General features: G+C 48.0%; 1 pseudogene across 1 annotated transcript; it reads right to left on the minus strand.

Annotated features, from left to right (window-relative positions):
- Positions 1-385: 385 nt before the first annotated feature.
- On the minus strand, positions 386-4,256 carry LOC306645626 (olfactory receptor 2S2-like; annotated as a pseudogene). Its single transcript has one exon. The product of its transcript is annotated as an olfactory receptor 2S2-like (transcript).
- Between the last annotated feature and the right edge of the window lie 4,171 nt (positions 4,257-8,427).

The raw sequence follows: 8,427 nt of genomic DNA on the forward strand, positions 1-8,427 counted from the left end.
CTGCAGAGTGGCGTGTGGTCATTGGGTATTCACAAACCTGTCAGTCCCCTTGTCCTTTCACACACATTCTAGATGTGCTTCTCCTGCCCCTGGATGTTAGATGTGGCCATGAGCCTGGTGTAATTCAAAGGAGTGTGAGTGGAAGAAGCATGTGTGGGAGCTGCCAGGTCAGTTTAGGCTGTGTTACCCTCTCTTCTCCTTTTTTGTGGAGCCCAGCCATGTTCCAGATTGTAACCACTTTGTCATCATGGGTCCCGGGGTGGGGGAGAGGGGTGGAAACAAGGATGTAGGGCAGAACCCCTGACAAGCACTTATGGACCTGGGACTTACGCAAGATTTATCTATTGGATTTAAGCCATCAAAATAGGAGGCCATCACCCACAAGATAGGCTAGCCCATGTTGACTGACAGAGAAGGAGGGCAGCAGTAAATGTGGGACAATTTCCTGGTGAGCACACCTCCCCCAAGCAGAGCTGTGACAGCAGCTTTCACCTCCCCATTTCTCAGGCTGTAAATGATGGGATTCAGTGAGGGTGTCACAGCCCCGTAGAATAATGTGATCATCTTATCCACATTGGGGTCCTTTGCCTTAGGTTTGAGGTACATGAAGGATATGGTCCCATAGAAAACCACCACCACTGTGAGGTGTGCAGAGCAGGTGGAGAAGCCCTTGTGCCGGCTTGCAGCAGAGGGAACCCTAAAGATGGCTGCCAGGATGAAAATGTAGGAGAGGCAGATGAGCAGGAGTGGGGTCAGTGCCAGGATAGCTGTAGCCACCATCAGTGCCAGGGCATTAAGGGAGATGTCTCCACAGGCGAGTTTCAGCACTGCTAAGATCTCACAGAAGAAGTGGTTGATGACATTATGTCCACAGAAGGGGAGGCGCCAGAGCAGGATGGACTGTAGCAGTGAGTTGGCAAAGCCTGTCCCCCAGCTCAGCGCTGCCATCTGCAAGCACATCTGCCCAGTCATGAGCTCTGTGTACCTGAGGGGTTGGCAGATAGCCACAAAGCGGTCATAGGCCATCACAGCCAGGAGCAGGCACTCTGTAGTGTTCAGAGCCAGGGTCAAGTACATCTGCAGGGCACAGGCCGGGAAGGAGATGGTACTTCTGGTTTGCAGGAAGTTGCTGAGCATGAGAGGCATGAAGGAGGAGGTGCCACAGATGTCTATGAGGGAGAGGGTGCTGAGGAAGAAGTACATGGGGCTGTGCAGGCGGGGGTCCAGCATGATCAGCACCATGAGGAGGGAGTTCCCCAGCAGAGTCATGCAGTAGATGCCCAGGCAAAGACAAACAGGACCATCTCCAGGCCACGGTGCTCATGGAGCCCCAGCAGGACATAGCCCTCCACAGCTGTGTGGTTGGTCTCCTCCATCTCATCCTCTTTCCTTTTTCATCTGGACCACTCAGCTTCTCAAGAAAGCTCTCGCTGTTGTGGGGGCCAAGGGAGTTGGATGTGTGACTTGCAGTGGGTCAGCCTCTTGCTGGAACCGAGCTTCACCATCTGCACAAGGAGGGAGTTGGACTTCAGGCCTACAGTGGCTCTCCCAGCTTTGCTCTTGTATGGACCCTAAGGGGAATGTGGCACATCCTGGCCTCCCAGGCTCTTGGCTGTTCATCCCTGGGGCTTTCAGAGGAGACAGAGGAATAGGAAATATGTGTGACTGTTTTCTTTTTAAAACAAAAGAGTCTCTGCCATTCAAAGGAAGCATCTTTTCTCGGGTATGACTTCCTATGAGTAAATTATGCCCACAGTATTTCAGATTCTTTCATTCACTGATTCACTCATAGCCTGTGATAGGTATTGTTTTAGTCGCTGGGTCTACATCAGTAAGAAAAAAAGGGAGCAAAAGTTTCCAGAGTTGTCTCTGTTGTTCCCTCACTTCCTTGACTGAGGTGAGAGGAGCCCTGGGAAGCAGGTGCGTGATGACTGGTCTTGCCTGGTGTCCCTCCAGGCCCTGAGGAGGGAATGTTTTGGCTCCACGGGATGTGTAAATCTGATTTCTGGTCATCACTGCTTAAGGAATCACAAACCATTCATTGATTTTTTTTTAAACGGACACACATGAGCATGTGTACCCAATAGAGCTGCTGATGGCAGGATTTAGCTCTGTTCACGAGAGCCTAGTGACTCATTTGTGGGCCTCCAAATTGCTATTTAGGATAAGTGAGATTGTCAGGGATGCCTGGCAAGCAGGGACACCAGGAGCTAATCTGGCCTTGAGTGACCAGTTGTTGAGTAGCTTTAGAAAGGCAGGAGAAGAGGCTGTGGTTTGCTCCCAGGCAGCCTCCACTGCTGTGCTGAGCTGGTCTCAAGGCCTTCTCTTAAAGGGACAGTGTTAAAATTCAGAGGAGGAAGCCCACATGTCCCCAAAGCACACTAGTGTCCTTAGGATGGGAAAGCTGTCTTATGGGTCAGGTGGCCCCTTGTGTAAAGGACAAAATAGGAGGAGAGCATGACCTTAGATCAGTAAGTAGATATCATGCCCATTTTGTCCTTTGACACTTGATTTGCCTATGAAGCCAAGGTGTGAGGACAGAGACAGTGCCCTTATCATTCATTCTGGGCTGGAAAATTTCCCCATTTTTCCTGCTTAATTGTATCCACCATTTGGATGAGGCCCTCGCCCCTATGCACCCTCTCTTTTTCTAGCTCTACATCTTTGCTCAAGATTGAGGCATGTCCTTCCTCTCTGCCACTATGGACATTCCTGCTAAACTTTAGAGACCAGTTATATGTCTGTATTTTTTTTTTTTTTTAAATCTCATCCCTTTCCCTTTCCTGCTCCCTTCTCTGTTCCCTCACTGGTCAGCCATGCTCCCAAGTTTATTGTGTGGGAGCACCTGTCCCTGCACCTGTTCACTCTACTAAACCTTCAAGGCAGGCTCTGTCCCCTCCCCTGTAGCACTGCATGCAGCAAGTGGTAAGGGCAGGCACTCAGCACATGTCAAATGCATGATTCAAAACCCCAGGTGTGCCTTCTAGCTTCAGTGCAAGGTGTTTGTACCGAAATGTTCAAGTCACTTGGCTGAAACTGAGTTTGCCCCTTGAAAATCAGAGATCCTGTGCAGCACAGGAGATGCACACGTACATGCTTGTAAACTTCCCAGGGTGATTCGGTGACATGTTGTTTGGACTCTAGATGGAAGGCTGCATTCTCACACACAGTCCCTACTCCGTCTGTAACTTCCCAGACAAGGGTTCCAGGGACTTCTGTGACATCCTCTCCCCATGCAAAGCCCATGAAGCTTTTCCTTTCTCTATCCTGAATGAAGGTGCTTGTTATGAACAGTTTTGGATCATACAAGACAGTTGCTATTTCTGGGTCAGTAACTCCTCTCAGTTGTCCCTGTGAACATTCAAAGACAGAGTTCCTTGGACTGAGGTTAGCACAAAGATAATGGAATGCCCCAATGTGCTGGGTCATTCACTTCCTACTTGACTATTAGTCACTGGGCAATTATGAGAGCTGGTGCCCATGCCTGGTGCTGAGAATACAGCAGAAACCGTCATAGCATCTGCCCTCTGGAGTTTACACTTACTTATTCACTCTGTGTGTCCCAGGGACACATCCTTTCCCTCCCTGGCTTTAGACCTCGGAGATTGTCTAAACCCGGTGAGTCTGGGGTGTGAAGGCAATTGTCAAAGCTGAAATCTGGGAAGAAGCCCTGGGAGGGCTCAGTCTCTGCTCCGCGTGTGCTCACGACATGGCCTGTGTTCACTTCAAATTCTGACGTGTTTTCAGGCAGGGGAAGGTGGGAGCTCCCCTGAGTCTGCCTCTCTCTCCTCACCCTGGTCTCTCACCAAAGACCCTGAGGGAGAGGTGCAGGCCTTTGAGGCTTCTGGCAGAGGCTCTGGCCTGCCCTCCTGCCTCACTTCCACAGCACCCCTTGTGCACAGCTGCTCCAGCCTGGCCAGACCACTGCCATTGCTGGGACAGAGCCTGCTGGCCTGGCCTTTGTTGTCCACTTATTCTTCCAGGCTGAGTTCACACTGTACCTTCTGTGTGCCACCTAGTCTAATGGCACAGAGTAGAACTGAGCACCCCACAAACAGGATGGTTGCCCAGTTTTAGCACAGGTTAACCTCATTGTGCCTTGAATTCTGGCTAGATTGCTGATCCTCTCTGTCTGATTAGACTATTGGATATGGAGCAATTGAAGAGAAAGGCTATGTCTGGTTTTATCAGTCACCCTCCAAGTGCCTGGCACCCAGGAATGTCAGCAATTGCCATTCTAATTAAAGTAACCATTTATTGACATCCAGTGCTGTGATTCTGTCAAAACTCTTGAAAATTCCACTGTCTCACATGAGATCAACCCCTTTACCTGTCCATCCTAACCTCCTAAGAGAAAAATACAGACATATGGAAGAAATACGGGCTTAGGGCCTGTCCTGCCAGAGATAAATTTCTGTTTCTGTAGTTAGATCAGGAGCATGGTGGGTTTTCTTGTAACTTAGGGGTCGGATCATAGCACAGACCTTGCTAGTAGAAGTAGTCCAAAGAAAGGAGTTTGTGTAATAAAAATCCAATGCTCCCATGTGACCAACAGCTTTGCAACATGGGCAAAGGATGGGAATTTTGGAGAATCGGTTAGGATGGGTTGGGTTATGTTGCAATGATATACAGATTCATAATTTTTATGACTTAACATGACAGTCTCTTTCTCTTTCATGATCGATGTCAACTGTGGACTTTAAGGGGCCTCTCCTCAGAAACCTTGGTGGTAGAGGCTCCAACCTTGGGGTCTTCGCCAGTTATTGTGGCCTGGGAATGACACATGGAACTTCTTCTATGAGCAGTGAAATGCTCTGACCCAGATGTGACACACTTCACACCTGCCCACAACACACTGGTTTATGACTATTTTAATGCATGCCCAGAAGAAGGAAGCCATCAGTATTGCTGAGCAGCTCCTCTGCCTTTGGGTGCCATGTTGTTTCACAGCATATTCCAAATGTTATTTTAGCATCTCTCCGCCAATGCCACCCACTCTGTCATGCCCTGGAAGACCAGATTCACAGCATGATAGGACACTGAGTGGCTCTGAAAGTCATGATCTCATTTCACTTCAAAAGTTGATAACTTCTAGGAGTGGGGTGATGCCATGGAATGAGCTCTGGAGTGGGAGGGTGTGACCCAGGTTTGATTCTTGGCCTTTGTTCCTGTTCTGCAGTCTGACTTGATCTTGCTTCTCTTTCTGAGAAATGAGCATGTCAATTAGGTGACCTCTGGACTCTGTGACCTTGCAGACATTTTCTGAGCATCTTTCTCGAATCCTGCAGTCCTGAGGCCAGACCACACTAGAGTTTCTTTTGTAAGGTAATATCACATGGGTCTCATTTGCTGGTAAATCTACCTTTACCTACTTAATGCTTATTTTAGTTTTCACAGATATTTTAAAAGAGAGGGAGGAAGCTTCAGGTCCAGCTTTTGAAATGCCTGAATCTAGGGTTCCTGGGTCACCATGTCATCTCATGTGCAGAGGAGTTGGAAATGGGCTTTGAATTCTGACTGATCAGTTTCCAGATCTATGTCATTTCTTAACAGGTTTCTCTATGCAGGTTCCTTACCAGTAACAGGAAGTAGTGGTATTTTCTTTTGGGCGGATCAATTGAGGATCCACTGAGGTGAAGTAGAGTTTTTACTGCAGAGCCTGGCTTTGGGGTCAATATGCAGCAAGTCATGGATGATGTTATTTTTTCCATGTGTCCCTTTCCCCAAGCAAATATTCTGCCTTTGAAATGTTTTGAGAAGCTTTTGTGAGGCTAACACACCAGATGATTGCATTTCTGTCCTACCCAGTGGCCTGTGGCAGACTTGTGTGCAGAGATCTGGAGCCAGGAGAGCTGCCTGATGCTCGGGGAAGTTGTGGAGAAAGTGCTGAGTTCTTTCCCAGCAGGTGTACTGTGCCCGTGTGGGCCAGGCCAAGGGGCCCCATGACTAGTGTTCTGGTCCCCTGCCACACAGACATCATGGTTGCCTCTTGCTCTCAGGGACCTGGTAGTCCCTGCCCAATTTAAAGTTCAAACTGCAGTTGCACAAAGTTTCAGGTTAGGTAACTAAGGGACCTGAGCTCAGAGGACTCCAGGTCCCTTTCACTGTCCCTGGAGTGCCCTATGGGGTTGACACGTGCATAGGAGAGATGCTTGACATGAATCTGATGATGGTCTCATTGCAGTCCTGCCCCTTGGATGTCACAGTCTCAGGGGACTGGGTCTCCCCTGTCACTAGGCCTGGGCACCTGGACTGAAGTGGGCTGTCTCCTTTCAGAATTGCTGGAGGAACTGAGATTATCAAACTGAAGAGAGTCCATTGTTTTGTCATGTGGAGACCAAAAGCACACGGGAGGAGCCTTTCTAGCCAGGTTCTACTCAGGTACATGGGTGTGTACAGGTTCTTTTCTTCCTTCCTTGCCACTCTTTTTCCTTGTCTTTTCATAATAAGGATTAATAAATTGACACAGTTCAGATACTGTAAACAGACTTTAATAAACAACAGAGGGCATCTATTGTCATATTATATTATGATTTGTGCTCTGGAATCTTATCAGGAGCACAGGTCAAGGTAAACAATTGGAAGAGTGTTCACACTTATCCATCTGCTCATAGAACAGTGCTCTTGGCTGCCCCCATGACACTGAGCCCAACAGAATCATTCTGTCTCCTCCTGTCTGTCCTGCTTGGCTCACTTTTGCCATCTCAGGATTCAGTGGTGGCACCTGAATGCCCACAGTCAACCTGAAACTGACATCAGTCCCCAGACCTCCCTCTCCCTCACCCACTTCTGCAGTCCCAAAGGTTACATATATAAGATGTCTATGCTCACACATTAAAACTCTATCTCCCAAGTATCATTGCACATACAAAATATATATATCTATATCTTCCAAATATTCTTGGCTTTACCCTCTCTGCTTTGCGGTCCACCCTGGTTTCAGCCTCATCAAGTGTTTGGTGACTGGTTGGGTTCCCCAGTTCCACCCCAAGGATGGGGACCTTCTCCTCTGTTTTTTTCCTGGAGCAAGGAGGTCTCCCATTTCTTAAGGAATAGCTTTGCTTGTTTAATGGCACTGAGAATTTAAACCTTGGAACATTCAATAATTAGAGTATATCCCCAGTCCTTTTTTCATTTTTTATGGCAACGCAGGATCTCAGCAAGTTTACCCAGGCGGGTTGGGACTGGGGTCCTCCTGACTAGCCATGGTAGAGGCACATACCAACATGTTCAGTAAAAAACAGTATCAAGTTCACATCATATTCAGTTTAGAAATATGGAAGATGTTTCTGAGGACCCTAGTCCTCCTCTGATCTCGAGGTAGGGGGTCATAGGCCAATAAGCAGGCTTTATTCTCCATTATGCAAAGAATCCTGGTGGGCAGGTACAGGACTTTATTCCAGTCCAGCTCTCCTCTTCCTCCCTCTCTTCTCCTCCCCTCCCCTCCCATTCCCTTCCATTCCCCTTCCCTCCCTCCCTCCCTCCCTCCCTCCCTCCCTCCCTCTCTATCTCTCTCTCTCTCTCTCTCTCTCTCTCTCTCTCTTCTCTCTTTCTGTCTTTCTTTCTTTCTTTTCTTTCTCTTTTTTCTTTTTCTCAGACTGGCATGGAACTCATGATCTTTTGCTTCAGTTCTAAATAGTTTGGAAACCCCAGATGCATTACTGTGAGGTGGACAACCTATTTTTTATTTTCCTGAGTCTCTTTTATTCCCAGTTAGTTTGCCACATTTAATCTCTCAGGCACTGCATTACTGCCATTCCTTCCTTCTCAAGTGAAAGGGATCATTTCACTTGAGAAGGAGGGAGTTTCTTTCCAAGCCTCCTGCCTTCAGTTTCAGGCCAAGATTGATACCAGAAATGGGAACTTTTGTATGGGTGATGATAGAAATAAATCAAGGAAACCCAAATATATAGTCAGGTCTTAATTTGTGGCATCAGCCCATGGTACAACTGGGGTCTCAGCTGTAGGGAGACAGCACTGATGGAGGGACCAGGCTGCTGTCAGAATAAAGTGAGATGTAAACTTATTGATATGCTGGGGTGGGCTAGAGTCTGGTGACTTTCCATTGTCCAAGATTCCAAAAGATGTTTCTTCTTGTAGGAGATGTATGTTTGAGTGGCCATGGTCAACTTGTGCTGGGACTCTTGTAGTTGTCCCCATCATCCCGTGCAAACTTCCTGGCCTTGTGGTTCCATCTGAGCCTTAAGACAGGGTTGAAGGGCTCTGGTGCTTTGGTGGCTATAGTTGCTGAAAAAGCACAGGGTAGTGTTGAAGAAAACATGTGCCAAGTCCAGTGCACAACCAACATGTCAACGCACAGAGCTGAGTAGAATCTGACCCAAAAGTTAAGGGGGCAGTCATAATATGAAGACAGAGATTCTGTCCAAGTCCCCCATCAGACACCTGTGGGTCCTAGTGAAGAGCCAG

The sequence above is a fragment of the Sciurus vulgaris genome, assembly GCF_902686455.1.
Source record: "Sciurus vulgaris genome assembly, chromosome: 15".
In the NCBI taxonomy this organism is placed as follows: domain Eukaryota; kingdom Metazoa; phylum Chordata; class Mammalia; order Rodentia; family Sciuridae; genus Sciurus; species Sciurus vulgaris.